This window comes from Pseudorca crassidens, chromosome 1 (assembly GCF_039906515.1).
Source record: "Pseudorca crassidens isolate mPseCra1 chromosome 1, mPseCra1.hap1, whole genome shotgun sequence".
Classification (NCBI taxonomy): Eukaryota; Metazoa; Chordata; class Mammalia; order Artiodactyla; family Delphinidae; genus Pseudorca; species Pseudorca crassidens.
The window spans coordinates 77,001,424-77,016,986 of record NC_090296.1 but is presented as its reverse complement, the minus strand read 5'-3'; the positions used below and the strand labels follow the sequence as shown (position 1 = coordinate 77,016,986).

The 15,563-nt window shown below is 36.9% G+C and overlaps 1 protein-coding gene and 2 non-coding genes across 10 annotated transcripts in view; all 3 read right to left on the bottom strand.

The window, feature by feature from the left end:
- The window catches only part of CCNB1IP1 (cyclin B1 interacting protein 1), a 32,620-nt gene that overhangs the window by 16,218 nt on the left and 839 nt on the right, over positions 1 to 15,563 (bottom strand). For 3 of the 8 annotated variants that reach the window (XR_010944445.1, XR_010944446.1, XR_010944447.1), the window contains 5 exons: positions 13,609 to 13,669; positions 9,635 to 9,810; positions 6,418 to 6,495; positions 5,026 to 5,090; positions 3,131 to 3,709 (listed from right to left, as the gene is read on the bottom strand). The gene's annotated coding sequence lies outside the window, so the exon portion shown is untranslated. Of the gene's footprint in view, positions 1 to 3,130; positions 3,710 to 4,978; positions 5,091 to 6,417; positions 6,496 to 9,634; positions 9,811 to 11,744; positions 11,861 to 13,190; positions 13,240 to 13,608; positions 13,670 to 15,563 lie in introns of those variants that run through there. The other 5 variants (XR_010944450.1, XM_067741905.1, XM_067741913.1 and 2 more) reach the window with 4 other exon arrangements.
- LOC137208021 (small nucleolar RNA SNORA79) lies at positions 4,004 to 4,151 on the bottom strand. The gene has a single exon (XR_010935442.1). It is a non-coding gene; the product is annotated as a small nucleolar RNA SNORA79 (small nucleolar RNA).
- Positions 5,870 to 5,946, bottom strand: LOC137208098 (small nucleolar RNA SNORD126). The gene has a single exon (XR_010935459.1). It is a non-coding gene; the product is annotated as a small nucleolar RNA SNORD126 (small nucleolar RNA).

Sequence of the window (15,563 nt, the reverse complement as noted above, 5' to 3'; positions counted from 1 at the left end):
TTTGTGACCCAAGATGTGATCTATCATGGAGAATGTTCCATGCGCACTTGAGAAGAAAGTGTAATCTGCTGTTTTTGGATGGAATGTCCTATAAATTTCGATTAAACCTATCTTGTCTATTGTGTCATTTAAAGTTTGTGTTCCCTTATTAATTTTGTCTGGATGATCTGTCCATTGGTGTAAGTGAGGTGTTAAAGTCCCCCACTATTATTGTGTTACTGTCGATTTCCTCTTTTATAGCTATTAGCAGTTGCCTTATATATTGAGGTGCTCCTATGTTGGGTGCATATATATTTATAATTGTTATATCTTTTTCTTGGATTGATCCCTTGATCATTATGTAATGTTCTTCCTTGTCTCTTGTAACATTCTTTATTTTAAAGTCTATTTTATCTGATATGAGTATTGCTACTCCTGCTTTCTTTTGATTTCCATTTGCATGGAATATCTTTTTCCATCCCCTCAGTTTCAGTCTTTATGTGTCCCTAGGTCTGATGTTGGTCTCTTGTAGACAGCATATATATGGGTCTTGTTTTTGTATTCATTCAGCAAGCCTGTGTCTTTTGGTTGGAGCATTTAATCCATTCCTTTTTAAGGTAATTATTGATATGTGTGTTCCTATGACCATTTTCTTAATTGTTTTGGGTTTGTTTTTGTAGGTCCTTTTCTTCTCTTGTGTTTCCCACTTAGAGAAATTCCTTTAGCATTTGTTGAAGAGCTGGTTTGGTGGTGCTGAATTCTCTTAGCTTTTGCTTGTCTGTAAAGCTTTTGATTTCTCCATCAAATCTGAATGAGATCCCTGCTGGGTAGAGTAAGCTTGGTTGTAGGTTCTTCCCTTTCATCACTTTAAGTATATCATGCCACTCCCTCCTGGCTTGTAGAGTTTCTGCTGAGAAATCAGCTGTTAACTTTATGGGAGTTCTCTTGTATGTTACTTGTCATTTTTCCCTTGCTGCTTTCAATAATTTTTCTTTGTCTTTAATTTTTGCCAGTTTGATTACTATGTGTCTCGTTGTGTGTCTCCTTGGGTTTATCCTGTATGGGACTCTCTGTGCTTCCTGGACTTGGGTGGCTATTTCCTTTCCCATGTTAGGGAAATTTTTGACTATAATCTCTTCAAATATTTTCTTGGGTCCTTTCTCTCTCTCTTCTCCTTCTGGGACCCCTATAATGCAAATGTTTTTGCATTTAATGTTGTCCCAGAGGTCTCTTAGGCTGTCTTCATTTCTTTTCATTCTTTTTTCTTTATTCTGTTCTGCAGCAGTGAATTCCACCTTTCTGTCTTCCAGGTCACTTATCTGTTCTTCTGCCTCAGTTATTCTGCTATTGATTCCTTCTAGTGTATTTTTCATTTCAGTCATTGTGTTGTTCATCTCTGTTTGTTTGTTCTTTAATTCTTCTAGATCTTTGTTACACATTTCTTGCATCTTCTCGATCTTTGCCTCCATTCTGTTTCCGAGGTCCTGGATCACCTTCACTATTATTATTCTGAATTCTTTTTCTGGAAGGTTGCCTATCTCCACTTCATTTAGTTGTTTTCCTGGGGTTTTATCTTGTTCCTTCATCTGGTACATAGCTCTGTGCCTTTTCATCTTGTCTATCTTTCTGTGAATGTCTTGCATGTTCTAAAACTACTAAATCTTCTCACAGAACAAATATCAGTTGGCCATAATTTTAATTCATTGTTTTTGAGATGTAAAGCTAATATACATACCTTGTATTAATTCATTTTAATAGCCAAATGCTACAAACCACAATTTATTCATTCATTCTTCTAATGGATATTAGTTCCAGGCTTTTACAATTAAAAATACTACTGCAATGAACTTTCTGTACATACCTCCTTGAATACACATGTCAAGAATTCTTATAGAATACTCAAAGAGCAGGTATAAGCATCTTCCAATAAACTAGATGTTGCCAAACCATTCTCTAAAGTAATAACATAAATTTCACTGCCACCAGCAAAGATGAGAGCCCACTACTCCAGCCTCGGCAACATGTTTAAGTGTCAAGGTTGTTTTGTTTTCATTTTTGCCCATCTGATGGCAGTGAAATGGTATCTCAGTGTTGTTTCAATGTGGAAATCTTTTATTAATAGTTAGGTAAAGCATCTTTTCATGTGAATTACTACTCAGGGATCCTCATCTATGAATTGTCCATTCATATCCTTTGATCATTTTCTTGATTTAAATGGAGACTTTGTCAGTTACCTGATGTGCAAATATAAGTTTGAATTTTAGTGTATACAAATTTATCGATCTTTCCTTTTTGTGCTTTAGGTGTACTCCAGTGTCATAGTCTTTGCTTTTCTACAGGTTTAAAGTTTTGCTTTTCATTTATAGATCTTTAATCCATTCTTCCTAAGAAGCCTGGATAAACTCTGAAAGCACAATTTGTGCTTACATATCACTTATACCATTTAACTGCAGGTTACTTTACCTTTCAAAATGGTATTTTTACCATGAAGTTTGATTTTGATCTTATTCAGATATTTTAAGTACATATTGGCTATATTATTTATGCACCATGTTTCTCTAAGAGCTTCAGAGATAATATTCTTCCCCCCTTATTATCTTTGAATCTGTCAGCATCATCTACTCTAAAACTAATTTGATACTTATATTTGTTTTAATAGAAGAATCTAAAGAATAGGTTTCATATTCTAACAGAAGTTATTATAGTTGCATACCATTTGTGTGATTCTGGCATAAGCACAAGTATTAAATTTCATTCCAAAACACAGTGAAGTATACCAAACTTCCAATATTTGGATGTATATTTTGTACCCCTTGCATGTTAAATATACCCTCATGGATGTAAATAAGGAATATAGAGCAAAAAAATCTGTAAAGTATAATTTAGCCAAAACAATTGAGAATATTTCAACATTAAATATAAAGCAAAAAAAAACAAACAGGGCTTCCCTGGTGGCGCAGTGGTTGGGAGTCCGCCTGCCTATGCGGGGGACATGGGTTCGTGCCCCGGTCCAGGAGGATCCCACATGCCGCGGAGCGGCTGGGCCCATGGGCCATGGCCGCTGAGCCTGTGCATCCGGTGCCTGTGCTCCACAACGGGAGAGGCCACAACAGTGAGAGGCCCGGTACCGCCAAAAACAAACAAACAAACAAACAAGCAAAGACTTTTTAATCATACCTGAGTGGTATGTGCAATTTAAATCAATGAAAAATTTCCAATGAAATGTACATAATAAAAGATATCCTACTAAATATTAGTAAGCTTTTATATATCTATTCCTCACATACACAGTTTGTTTTGGCAGCCATTCTTCATTGCCTCTTAAAGGATCAAGCATCATAATCAGATATTAAGTAGACTCATTGGTATCCAGATAGTTTATACATCAGAGTCAAAATTTAAGTCCCAGTTATTCCATGTAAATGTCTTGCTGAAATGCCATTAAAATGGTTGTTATTTTCCAGGGATTAAAAAATACAAAATTCTATGGAGATTTTAATTAACTTCAAATATTTTTTGAGTATCTATTCTGGGCCAGGCATTACAGATAAGCAAGTTATCCTGCTTTCATGGAGTTTACAATCTAGCAAACAATCAAAGAATAATAGAAGAAAATATTTTACTCTGTTTTTTTGCTGCCTCTTACATTTTTGAAAGTTGATTCTATAAACCATTTCTGGTGAGAAAAGTCAGTGTCCGTCTTTAATTTGAAGAATCATCTACCTTCATGCTGCAAAGAAGAAGATATTTTTAATACTTCCCTGAAATGTGTGAATAACTACTCAATAGAAAACTGAGTAAACCATTTAAAATTTATACATGAATGACTTCAGAGTATAATGTTACAATAACTCCCAGAATCAACTGACTAGAGCTCTTTCTTTCATAGCCCTAGATCAGTGCTATTCAAAAGCAATTGCAATCAAAACGTTCTCTATACATTAGATCCTCATGTTTTAAAATTAGTGGGGTTTTTTTTAATCACAGGTATATTTTCTTAACCTAGAATCACCACCTGCTTTGCAATTGTTTGACTCCGCAAAAATCAGATGGCACTAACGGACAGCCAACCCATCCTCATGGTGCCCTGAGTGAAGACAAGTCAGCTTAGATATATGACAGACTAAAATCCCACTACTTAAGGCTCCAAGCAGTGAGAGGAACAGCCGTCAAATATTATCTCTATTCATTTTAATAAACATTTTAATAAATGTTTTAAGAAACATCACTATAATCACTACATCTAACTTTTTAAAAAGTCAGTCAAGAACTAGAACCATTAAGTATCAACTGGACCAGCTAGATAGACAAAAAGAGGAATTAGATGATAAATAAATCAGTGCCAAAAACAAGATTAATTAAGAAAATGTTATTTGAACAGTTATATAGGGATATACACTATAGACCTTATTACCATAGTTTGCCTAATTCTGGAACTAAATTAGGCTTTGTGTGCTAGGGGTAAAGATGATGAGGGATAGACCAACTGGCAGAAAGATGCCATAAGCAATAAAAACAAAGAATTTCTGATAACCTCTTAGGCAGATGTCAGAAATTGCCAGGTAGTACAGTCTAAGATAAATATAAACATGGACTCTGATGATAAAATAGCTAACATCTATTGAGCATTTACCACATGTTAACAATGTTCTAAGCCCCACACATTTATTATCTAATTTAATCTTCCAAGTTAAGTATTATTCCTTTGAGTCAGGTACTATAATTATCACCTTCTAAGATATAAAGACCCTAAGACTCTGAGATGTTAAGAAACTTGCCAAGGTTACATAGCTGCTTAAGTGATACAGAATGGGTTTGAACACAGTCTGACTCCAGAAGCCATGTATAACTACTATGCTAAGCTACCTCTCAACATCTTTAGTTGACTTTTTAAAAAATGAAATTTGTAGCACCTTAGCAGCTAGCCATGAAGTCACTAAGCTGAGTTCTCACAGATTCATATGTATGTCAAATTTCTCAATTTCAACATAAGCCTTACCATAAAACAAAAATGCTATTATTATCTATTGTATATCCAGGACTTACAGCTCCCAAGAGTTCCAGGCTGGGAAAGAAGTGAGACTCCAACCTAGTCTCCTGAAGTTTCATTTCTGCAAAAGACATAGCCAAAAGCTAAAAAAATTATTTCAAGTGATGTTACTTTGAATTATTTGTATTTCCTATATTTCACCCTCATATGTAACCCCATTCTGTGCTGAAACTTGCAGGTACAAGAATATGAGCCTGTCCCATCTGGGTTGCTTTAAATAACTTTAAATTACACATGAATATCATAAAGTCAGAAAATACTGGTTAACAAGATCACCCATACAACCCAATTCTAAAGACAATAATCCCTAGTTTTTGAGTATATCCTTTCAAATGACTTCTCAAGTAAACATAAGCATATAAAAATGTTTAAGCAGGAAAAGGCTTATACATATTGCTCTGTAACTTGTTTTTAAATTAATGTATCATGAATACTCTTCCATTTCAAGAAAGACAAAACGAGTATCATAACTTTTAGTGATTATATAGTATTGCATTTTATTATCTTGATTTTAAAATTGACTTAACCAACTCTGGGGTTCTCTTAATCTTATATATAGACTAACAAAATAGTGATTAGTTTAATACTGTCAAGTTAAGTAGTTAATAGAATTATACCAGTTATCAGTGTTTTTTCTGTACTGTTTGAATTACTAGATTAAGGATTCTAGACCCAAGTTCTGTCTATCTCAAAGAGATATCACAAAAGATCAAAGCACAACAAAATGTTGTAGTAGCAAATTCATAATTCAAAGATTTAAGAATTACCTAACATCACAGGCTAGATTCCAGTAAAAATTTCAAGACACAGAATTCAATTCCAGGTGCTTACCCTAGCTTTAGTCTGCTCAGAGCATGTGTTTAATCAGGGCGATCAGCTGAAACATGAACTTAACATGCGTTTCATCATGGCAAACTGCAAATGACTGACTGGTAAAGGACAAACCACCACCAGCTCCTCATCCCTAAACCAGGGAAACTCTGTTAAGGTTAGAACTAAGGCCCCTTTGACTACCACTAAATTTCAGCCACTAAGAAAATTGAGCCCCTGGGGACTTCCCTGGTTGTCCAGTGGTTAAGAATCTGCCTTCCAATGCAGGGGATGCAGGTTCAATCCCGGGTGGGGGAACTAAGATCCCACATGCCGCGGGGCAACTAAGCCCGTGTGCAGCAACTACAGAACCCACGTACTCTGGAACCCATGCACCACAACTAGAGATAAGTCACGCACCACAGTGAAAGATCCTACGTGCCACAACTAAGACCCAATGCAGCCCAAAAAATAAATAAATAAATATTAAAAAAAAAGAAAGAAAATTGAGCCCCCAAAATTGCTAGGTGATTAGAAATTCAAACGAGGTAAAAATGAAGGTTTTCTTTTATACTTACCTGTGGTATCAAATGAATCCAGCTTGTATCTAGGAATCAAGTTGAGCTATAGGATTTATCAACTATCTGGCAACATCTCTGGAAAATAAAAAATTAATAAATTTTAAAACATGCAGGGGCTTCCCTGGTTAAGAAAGTGGCACAGTGGTTAAGAATCTGCCTGCCAATGCAGGGGACACAGGTTTGAGCCCTGGTCCAGGAAGATCCCACATGCCACGGAGCAACTAAGCCTGTGCGCCACAACTACTGAGCCCACGTGCCGCAACTACTGAAGCCTGGGTGCCTAGAGCCCGTGCTCCGCAACAAGAGAAGCCACTGCAATGAGAAGCCTGTGCACCTCAACGAAGAGTAGCCCCCACTCGCCGCAACTAGAGAAAGCCCGTGCACAGCAACAAAGACCCAACGCAGCCAAAAATAAATAAATTAAATAAATAAATCTTTAAAAAATATGCAAATGCTCTGACTATAAAACTTGAATGCACACCAGCCTACTCCACACCAAGTCACACCCATATAGCCTCAAGGAAAATTAACCTCAAAGAAAACTGTTCATTCTTTATTTGAATCTCCATTCAGCAGTATAAATTGACCCATCTACTTGGAGGATGTCATCAAATGCCCAAACTCAGTATCAGACTAGGGCAGGACTTCTGTACAAGCTCCGCTATTTGTATAAATTTAAAAGTTTGGGTAAAACTGTGCGATAAATCTAACCAACCTCTGAAAGGTTATAAAACTCAACAGTCTAACAAAAGAATAGGTATGCAAAAAAGAAGGAGCCGTGTGCTGGCTGCAAACAGCTTGGCAGCCATGGGATAAATGGCATGGGTTACTGCCAATCTCTCCAAGTTCACAGGGTATGTGATGGCAGAAAACACTTGTAACCACCACAGGATAACCACAGTCACTAAATTCACAAAATCCTTTCAAAAAAAAAGGAAGGAGCTAAGAACTCCTAAGAGTCAAATAAATGAGAAGTCAACGTAAAATAGTCAGCTTTTTTTTCAAAGCATGTTTCAATTTCATTTGAGCCAGTGTCAATTATATTTAACCTCTACTTCTGTTAAAGTTTTATCAGAATAAACTAAAGAAAACCTTCCCTTGACACAGCAAATTTGAATTAGCATTCTTTGGAGCACAAATCGGCCACAAGATGGCACTGTAAGAAAGAGGCTTTAATTTGTTCTTCCAGAGCTTGAGTGTAACCTGAACTTTTAGGTGAAACAGACTGGACACAAAGCTCATCACCTAAAATGATGAGTGAAACAGACTAGACACAAAGCTCATCACCGTAAGCAACCTTCATACTATTCCCTACTCTTCACCTAATTACTAACTAGAAAATTGTATTACATTTAATGATCATTTAAAATTATTAACTACACGTTACACAGTTATATTTTTATCATGTTCCTTTTCATGCAGCAATGGGGAAATTTAAAACTCCACAATCTCAAATACAATCTAGCTAGAAAGACAACACTCATGAAAATTAATGTGTATGGTAAGTACAAAATAAGTGGGAGAGAGAACCAAGTAATGTTAAGAAGAATCATTGGTCAAGGAAGCCTTCATGAAAAAAAAAGGTAGGTCTTGAATGAGCCTCAAAATTGCACTTAGAATAATATTTATTATATATATATGAGAGTTGCTAAGAGAGCAATCTCAAAAGTTCTCAACACAAGAAGAAAAATTTGTAACTAGGTGTGGTGATGGATCTTAACTAGAATTACTGTGGTAATCATTTTATAGTATATACACATACTGAATTATTATGTTGAACACCTGAAACTAATATAATGTAATACATCAATTATATCTCAATAAAAGAGAAATTGCACTGTCCAATAGGTTAACACCACGTACAGCCTAAATTTAAATTAAACTAAAAATTAAATTCTTCAGTCACATTTTGATTGTTCGATAGCCTCACGTGGCTGATCGCTACCAAACTGGATAGTACACATATAGAATATTTCCATCATCACAGAAAGTTGTGTTGGACAGCAGTGCCTTAAAGGGTGGGTAAGACTAAAATAAGCTGACAGAAAGGAAGTAGTAGCTATCGTTCTTAAATATTCCTACAATCTGTCAAGAACTACTGAAACCATTTCAAACTTTACAACAAAAGTTTTTCTCATATTTACAAGGAAATTTGAGGCTCAGAGAAGTTAAATAAATTTCAAAAGTCCATCTAGCTATTAAGAGCTAGGATTTAAACCCAATTCTGTCACAACTCCATATTTTCACTTCACAATGCCACTTCCTACGTGAAATAAGAAGCAGAGCTACAAAAGATGGTTTGCTTTAGAACGTATTAAGAATGGCATACTGGCTCAATAGGTCAGAAAGAAAATGAGGTGTTTTAAGTAGCTCAGAGATATAATCAAAGTGTTATTTTACTCCTTCTTGTCCTATACTTGAATGGTGCTTTAATTATTCAAAATGTATTGGAGATCAGCAGCATGAGAAATTAACTAAGGGAACATAGGAAGCAAGACTTATTGCGAGATTTCACCATTTCTTATTGTGGGAGTTTCAACATTGTCTAACCTCAAAAGTCCGTGTCCAAGTACTTCTTACACGAAAATAATTATAGATTTAAAAGTGTAACTTCTCTATTTGTCTCATCTCACAAACAAAACCCAGATTGCAAAGGGCCTGGTCTTTGTGTCCTTGGCACGTAGCACAAAGCCTAGCACATAAATCCTGATGATATATGATGCCTTTCCCAATGTGTGATGCTCCCTGCAGGATTCTAGTCACGCTTCAGCAAGTGTTATTCTACCACCTGAAGGCCATTGTATATTTACTGAGTTGTTTAGGGAGCTAAAGTAAACATTCTGTAAATTTTATTCTGTAAATAAAAACAATCAATGATCTGCTCATTTTGTTTCCTGTGGCAATAAGTTCTTCAAAGGACTGGTGCTCACAGGCAAAAGGTACATTTTACATGTGAACAGATGCTTCATGAGGCCTGATAACAAACCACAAATTGCTAATACTGAATCAGCTGATGCTTCTATTTTAAGGTTATGTTATCACTCAATTTTACTCAGTTCCATTCCAACTTACTCAGTGCCTACTGTGTATCTCACACTATGGGATACAATTGTAACTCGACGAACCTATCTTTTTTAGATAGAAAAGGCACATACACACGTGAAACAGAGAGCACTTTAAGGCATCATATCTTGGTCAAAGTTCAAGTACTTACGTTTATGATCCCATCAGCATTTAACCATTCCTACTGAGGATGTCCAAATCCAATCCCCCTTGATTTTTAGGGGTCTGCAGCAGATGTTACAGAGGCTTTCACACTGTTGCTTCTGGGCTGGCACACACGGTGCTGAAGACCTAGGCCTTCCTTCCTCAGTGGATTCCATCTCCAACCTGAAGCAGAAGGAAAACAACACAAAACTTTGTATAGGAAGTAAAAGCTAAATTGGTTGCTTGGCACCGTCCTCTTCTAGAGACAGCTCTGTAAGGCTGTACTATCAGAACAGACACCCACATTTTATTTCCAATTCACTGTCAGTTATTTTAGCCAAGAATACCGATTGTTTTAACCTCTTAGTGCAGGAGGAATCCACTCAGAGCACATATGAAATGAAAGTGGTGAGATCAGAAACACTGACTGATCATACAGCTCATCCCAAGAGACCACCATTTCACCCAATCCTAGTCCCACTGCTGGTGGAGCAAAATAAAAATGAAATAAAAATATAGTACCTGAGGGCTTTGGGTCAAAACAGCAATAAGGAATGATTTAAAATCAATATGAAAAAGCAACAAAACCTACTCTGTTAACTTCATGTTTTATCTATTTCATAATACTTTGCCTATCTTAGAATTTATAAAGCACTGTCCATATATGTCCACATAGTACCTCATTTTGCAAGTACTACGTCATCTCCATTTTATAGGTATACAAGCAAGGTTTAAATAAATGGCAGGCAACTTAGCTTAGTGGTTAAGATAATGGATTTTGAAGTTGGACAGAAGTGGATTTGAATCCTAGCTCCCCCATATATTTGCTGTGACCTGGGGCAAGTTACGCAACTTCTCTAAGTCTCAGATTCCCTTTCCATAAAATAAGGACAAATACCACCTACCTCTTAGAACTGTTGTGAAGATTAAATGACATAAAATAAATATAAAATACTTTGCACAGTAGCTGGCATGTAGTTAAATATTTAGTATGTTGTTTCTATTAAGTGAACAAGATCAACTAGCTAATAAGAATGCAAATATTCTGCCTAAAATTTCCCACTTTCACAATAATCTTGAAGCCAGGAAAGTCACTCATATACTCATAAATGCCCTTCCAAATCCAAGATTTGTGTCTTTTAAGAAAAAAAAAAAAGTTTGCTTTCCCCTTCCTTTCATTCTTTACTTAGCAATGAAGACTCCAATGTATTCTAAATAAAATTACTCCATAAAAACAAAAGCATACTTCCACTGAAAACTAATTTTTCTCCCAATCAGCAAAACCTCCTAACTGGAAAACTAGATGTTTCACAAGACATGATCTGGGCCTTTTAAGACTTTTAAAATAGGCTTGGAGGAATTCACAAAGGCTTCCTCTTTTATTTTGCATGTTTACAGCCCCCAAAACATTTCCATTTTTCTTAACTTAATGCCAAAATATGAGTTTACTCACTCAACACCATAATTTCAGAAAGATATCCAGCCCGTATTTTGCCAAGTAAACATGGCAAGCATGCTCCTTCTGCACTTGTGAATACGAAGACCATGTGGCTTCTCTGATTCACACTGTCATTCCTTCTCAACATTAAATATGTGTTCACAACAAAATAAACCATCCCTTACTTAAACTGAAGTGGGCAAGGATATATTCACATAAAGGCCATCAGCATGGTTTTGGTTTTGATAGAAAATCCTTTATTGTTCAATCAAGATATTTAGGGTGTTGGTTTCTAGTCATCACTATGTGCACAAAATAATAGGAAGTACTGCATATTTAGAGTCCTTATAAACAAGAATATATCAAAACCCAACTGAAATGTCACAGGTTGACAAATGACTTATGTACAAGGTTTTTCATTTTGAAGGGAATAACAAGATTGTAAACCACCTAAATGTACACCAACAAAGGTTAAATAAACTATGGTATGTACATACACAGATTTCTATGTAACCATGTTAAAGAAGGTGGACCTTCTATATTTTCTCACTTGGAAACCCTAAGTGGGAAAAGTAAGATACATGGTAGAGTATGTATAGAAGAGGGGTAACCACATATATTTGCTTATGTATGCATAAAATATCTCAGGAAGGATACACAAGAACTTATTTACACTTACCAAGGAGGGGAATCAGGCTTAGGAGACTTCATTATGTACACTATGATCCCTTTTGAATTTTGAGCAATGTGAATGTATTACCTATTCAAATAACATAAATTTAACAGTAAAGCTTGAGAATTATAAGGATTATGGGGGATCTACACCTGGCTATAACCACATTCCATGCACTAGTTTATGTCTCTCTCATACCTTCTACCTGTAAGGATAACACATACATTATATTCAGACTAATGTATGTCACTCAAAGTCACTAGGCAAACTTTTTATGAGAAAAATAATATCCACAATAAATTTATTGCCTACTTCTAGAAGGTATGTCACATGGACTAGTGTTTGGACTTTGTATACTTTGATCTTCAAAAGCTAAGCCTGGGACTTCCCTGGTGGCGCAGTGGTTAAGAACCCGCCTGCTAATGCAAGTTATATGGGTTCGAGCTCTGGTGGAGGAAGATCCCACATGCTGCGGAGCAACTAAGCCGGCGCGCCACAACTACTGAGCCTGCGCTCTAGAGCCTGTAAGCCACAACTACTAAGCCTGAGTGCTACAACTACTGAAGCTCACACGACTAGAGCCCATGCTCGGCAACAAGAGAAGCCACTGCAATGAGAAGCCTGTGCACCGCATCAAAGAGTAGTCCCTGCTTGCCACAACTAGAGAAAGACCGTGTGCAGCAATGAAGACCCAATGCAGTCATTAATTAATTAATTAATTATTTTTTAAAAAGCTAAGCCTAAGAATAGTTCAATGACTCACCCAAGATCACTGGAGGAGTAAATTGTGGTGCTGGAATTTGATTTAGGCTTGCACTACACTAAGGCCCCTCATCTTTTTCAGTATATCCTAAGCTTTTTAGGGCACAGTGCCGACATTAAAATTGGGAGCCCCTTTTAGAGCTCATTAAAATCATCTGACTTCAGAGTTTGCAGCCTAGTCCCACTAAGAAAGCCGAACTGCTCTGAACAAAGACCAGGGCAAAGACAACATCCACTGCAGCTCCCACAAACCCAGTAAGAACCTGGGCCCCGAAGATACAGGAGAATTAAAACTGACTAGTCTGAACTCCTCCTCCCAAGATCTACCCTCTCACTAAGGGAGACAGAAGTCAAAACAGCACTGAGATAATAACAGTACATTTTCCTCCAAGCAAAATGAATCCAGGCATTTTGCAGAAACACTATGTACATGAAGCAGAGTCTACTGTTCCTAGGTCACCCTGTTTCGGAGAAGGAAGGCAGACCCAGTCCAGCAGAGGCCCACGCGGAAACAAGCCAGGCAGATCATTTCACTTCCTTCCTCCAATCTCCACACAGCCAAAATTAATCGCCTGTAGCTCACCCACACTCCAAGGCTGTCTTGGAATAAAGGCCTGCCACCAGGATACAATGGCTCAAATTGAAGAGAAATTCAAAACAATTAGGAAGCAAAATTAAGTGCACACTCACCAGCCCACCACTGAAAGGAAAGAGAGAAGGTGGAGAGACAGGAAGTAGCTTTGAGAAGTGGCCTCAGAGCCTGATTGGCTAATGATGATTCCCTCCTCCTTTACCTTAAAAGGTGCTGAAATGATGCAAACCTCCCCCCCCCCACTTCACCTACTTGTCTCTTTAAGGACCAATGATGCTACTTGCACTGTTTTTAGATTAAACTTTTTAAATCAAGTTTCCTTTTAATATACTTAGCACGAGCAAACATGGGCTAATTCGAGCTATTTACACACGTTCTTGTTCAGTTGGACCTACTGCAAACAATTTTCATTCCTTTGGGATAATTTCGTATCCTTTGTGACCTCAACATGGTTAATTTATGCAAGGTGACAGGTTTCATTATAAACAGTCTAGATCTACTCAAGTTAGAACTTACCATCAGCGTAATATTCAAGTTAACAGGCTTAGCAGGAAAGATACTGGAAGAAGACATCCACCTGCAATCCAAGGAGAAAGGATTTATAAGAAAGCCACACTGGGTCTTCCCTGCTGTCGCAGTGGTTGAGAATCCGCCTGCCAATGCAGAGGACACGGGTGAAGATCCTAAATGCCGTGGAGCAACAAAGCCCGTGCACCACTACTGAGCTCTGCACTCTAGAGCCCGCGAGCCACAACTACTGAAGCCCACGCACCTAGAGCCCGTGCTCTGCAACAAGAGAAAGCACCGCCCGCGCACCGCAACGGAGAGTACCCCCCCAACCCGCTCACCACAACTAGAGAAAAGCCCGCGCGCAGCAACGAAGACCCAACACAGCCAATAATTAATTAATTAATTAATTAAAAAAAAGAAAGAAACCCACACTGCCAACACCTTTATCTTGGACTTACAGCCTTCAGAATTTTGAGAAAATAAATTTTTGCTGCTTGAGCAACCCAGTCTGTACTTCTTAGTTATGGCAGCCCTAGCAAACCAATACACTGTGTGACCTTGAATAAATTATTTACATTTTTCTAAAGTTCAATTTCCTCAACTGTAAAATGGAGATAGTAATAATACCTGCCCTGTAAGGTTGTTGTGAGAATTAAATAATATATGTAAAGCTCATAGCATAGTAAGCACTAAATAAATTCTAGCTATTATCATTATAAAGATTAAATGAGGTTATGTTTGTAGAGAGCACTTAGCTCAATGTCTAGTCCACAAAGAAAGTTCTACTCAGTATTAACTATTTTTAATAAACTGATTTTTATTGTCTTCCTATTTCCAAATTAATGCCTTTTACACCAGTCTAACTTGTTTGTGCCATAATTAAGTCAGATGCAACAGGCTTTGACATATCTCAGAAACAGATTAACCAATCCCATCCAATCCAACAAATATTTGTTGAACACTTATATTTTGTTAGATTTATTCCTAAGTACTTGATATGCTTTTATGTTATTATAAGTGGTATCTTTCCTAAAAATTCTGTTTCTCCTTGTTTGAAGCTCTTTTATAATAAAATTTACTCTTACATGTTACTTTCTAGCAGCCTTGCTAAGCTTCCTTATTGAGTTAAAAAATTGATCCCTCAGTTTCTTCTGGATTTTTTACCCATAATCAAACCACATGCAAATAATGAGAAAAATTTATTTTCTTCTTTGGTGAACAAAATTTAATGCAAATAATGAGAAAAAATTATTTTCTTCTTTGGTGAACAAAATTTCTCAATTTTAATATAATTAAATTTATCAATATTTTCTCTCATACTCAATGACGTTTGTGTCTTTAGAAACCCGTCCCTTCTCTCAAGGTCTAAAAGATATTTATGTGTATTTTCTTTAAATTTTACTGAAGTATAGTTGATTTACAACGTTGTGTTAATTTCTGCTGTACAGCAAAGTGACTCAGTTATAGATACATATTTTTTCATGTTGTTTACCATTATGGTTTATCACAGGATATTGAATATAATGTTCCCATTGGACCTTGTTGTTTATCCATCCTATATATATATTAGTTTGCATCTGTTAATGGCAAACTCCCAATCCTTCCCTCCCCCACCTCTCTTCCCCTTGACAACCACAAGTCTGTCCTCTATGTCTTTTACGTGTATTTTCTACCTAAGAGTTTTCAAGTTTATTTTTGAATGTCAGTCCTTAATCCATCTGTAGTTCACACTCACACACACACACACACACACACACACACACACACATCCGTATTAGAACAAATCACAATTCTAGCCTTGACCTGGAAAGCCTGGCTTGCTGTGGGCCCTGGCTGCCTCTCCAGCACGTCTCACACCACACTTCCCGCTTTCATTGCTCCAGCCACTCCGTGCCTCTCCTCTTTACTGACTGATTCTTCTGATACAGCTCAACTCCTGTCACTTACTTAGTGATGAGTCC